The following is a 2,498-nucleotide window of genomic DNA, read 5'->3' as shown; positions in this document are numbered from 1 at the left end:
ATATATATATATATATATATATATATATATATCCATTAATTATTATTCTCACTTCCAAATGCAGAAATGAACTCGACCGCAGACAATCGCTGACAGTACGGTCGATTGAGAACTTTCACGCGGCATGATTGGCGCATGCGTTTCGAAATTAAGAGTCGTTAGTTGGATAACTATCGACTGACAACATAGCCAACCATCGCATGCGTATTGCGTACAGGAAATGGGTCGGCAACGGTGCGAAGCAGCGAGACCCGCGTTTCCGGTCGATCACCAACGCCCGACGTAAATATTGTATACGCCAAAATGCGCGTGTATTGGATCTATCTACTTACGTGCGTGTGTATATCCATACCATAGAGAGGGGAAGGGGCAGGGCACGCCTTTGCGTTTCACGCGTCGATTCACGTCGCGCCTGGGCGGCCGGTTTATATCGACACTGATGTCTCAATTAGAAGCAGCTGGCATCTGCCCTTTCTCCGGAAGAGGGCCCGTCTGCTTCCCGCGCGCGAACCCGGAGTGCCCATTAAGGGAGTTCTTCCTTAACCCTATGATTTCGTTCGCCCTCCCGCGGAGCCCTGTAATTAGCGATCGAGTATCGATGTTAGTATGCGGCGCATCGAAGACGAAGGTAGAAGAAAAAAAAGTAATCCAAGGGAAGATGTATTGGACGTCCATCGTGCCGGTGCGAATGAAATGAAAAGGAAGACGCGAAGTCTCCGACCGAAGTTGCAATTAACATCGCTGCGCAGCTTGTCGATTCCGTAAAAAAGAACAATTGTGGGGTACGTTCATACTATTTTACCTTTGAATATATCGAATTTTAATTATACTCTTTTATATATTTGTACACTGAAAAAAATACTGAATTTTATTCAATATCTGTTTGAATATTACTATCGAAATATTTACTAAATGTAAATATATATATTTTTTTAAGTATAACTCTTTTACTTTGAGTAAATGTTTACTTACTGTAAGTAAATATTTCGTTGGTATTATTCAAACAAATATTTATTTAATAAAATTCAGTAAATTTTTCAGTGTATGTATGTCGTAAATTTATATGGGATATGTAAGTTTACATTCTAAATAATAAGATAAACAATCAGATCAGACATTTACACAAAACTTTTATTTGTCTATATTATTATTAATCTCAAATGCTTTTTTTCTATATAATATTATAATTTAATTGTATTCTTTAAATACAATGATAATTAAATTATAATATTAAATTATAATATTGTAATAAAAAAAGCATTTGAGGTTAATAGTAATAAATTTTTTGTAAGTTTCGCCGGCACAGATACATATCCAGTCGCTGAGACGTTCATCTTATTATTTAATGGAGGTTTTAATATAATACATAAAAATCGCGAAGGAGGAAAATGAATGTCACGGAAAAAGAGTAAACACGCGTGTGGGAACAAAAGTGTCCTCGCGAAATTTACAAGCGGATTACGTTCGAGTCGCGCGAAAGGCGAGCTTTCGCCACGACAGTAAAGAGTTTATCCGGCTCGTTTGTCTAACACGAGAGAGGCTCGCGTGTCAAGAATAATCAGCAACGATAAAACGTCAATAAAACTTCGCGGCTCTACCACCGATTAAAACGGTTATTACGTGCCCGACCGACGAAAGACTCACGATATAACGAAATACGACTGCATCGCTGCTGCTTGTATTATGCAGACTGCTGTATGCGCGATAAATATAATTATAGGATTCGCGCTCGCAGTACGGTCGTTTTAAAAATAACGCCGACTGAGAAACCCAATTATTCGTATACAGTAATAAAAAAAATTTGCACCTTTTCTGGGATAAAAATTGGAAGGACTCTCCTTAGACGCCTATTATTCTACATTTTGCGGTTGCGTTCTTATACGAAAAGAATACTCTACTCTCTAAATTCTTTGAAGTGGAATCTCACTTTAAAGAGTGAAAATTGAGCCAGTGAAAAAGAGCTGTGGCTCAGTTTTGAATCTTAAAGAATGAGATATCACTCTTCAGAGAATGAGATTCATTCTAAAAGTTTTAAACTTGTAATATGTTAAAGAGTATAGAGATCTTTAATCTGTATTTTTCTGTATATTTAGAGACTCTACAGAATCTGAGATAACAATTTATGATTGTCCGACCTTTTTCATTAAATTCGCTTTAGTCAGAGTGAGATAATATACATACACTATCTTTGAACATATTTTTTTCTCGTATCATTGCAGGGCGAGATAAAACATCTTTTCCCTTTTGCACCATTCTCTTTTACAGAGTGAGATAAAACATATCCTCATTACGATTTTAACGAAAAATGTCGGACCCCTTTTTATGACCTGACTCTAATTACCTGGAAGATTTCTAGGAAAGAAAAGAGTTTCGCTAAAGCATCTAAAAGTATCTAAAGATTTAACGGGATCTAAAAATCATTTTGTTGGATTATCAAATTAATTATGTAGAATGTCCAAACTTTTTACAGCATTGCTTGACTTTCTTACATAATTATT

The 2,498-nt window shown here is 36.3% G+C and overlaps 1 long non-coding RNA gene across 1 annotated transcript in view; it reads right to left on the bottom strand.

Annotated features, from left to right (window-relative positions):
* LOC108753341 overlaps window positions 1-2,498 on the bottom strand; it is an 18,503-nt gene that overhangs the window by 7,901 nt on the left and 8,104 nt on the right. Inside the window, exon 3 of the long non-coding RNA XR_001939616.1 lies at window positions 333-575. This is a non-coding gene — a long non-coding RNA (uncharacterized LOC108753341). The remainder of the gene's footprint in view (window positions 1-332; window positions 576-2,498) is intronic.

This window comes from Trachymyrmex septentrionalis, unplaced genomic scaffold (assembly GCF_001594115.1).
Source record: "Trachymyrmex septentrionalis isolate Tsep2-gDNA-1 unplaced genomic scaffold, Tsep1.0 scaffold69, whole genome shotgun sequence".
NCBI lineage: Eukaryota > Metazoa > Arthropoda > Insecta > Hymenoptera > Formicidae > Trachymyrmex > Trachymyrmex septentrionalis.
This window is presented reverse-complemented; position numbering and strand designations above follow the sequence as displayed.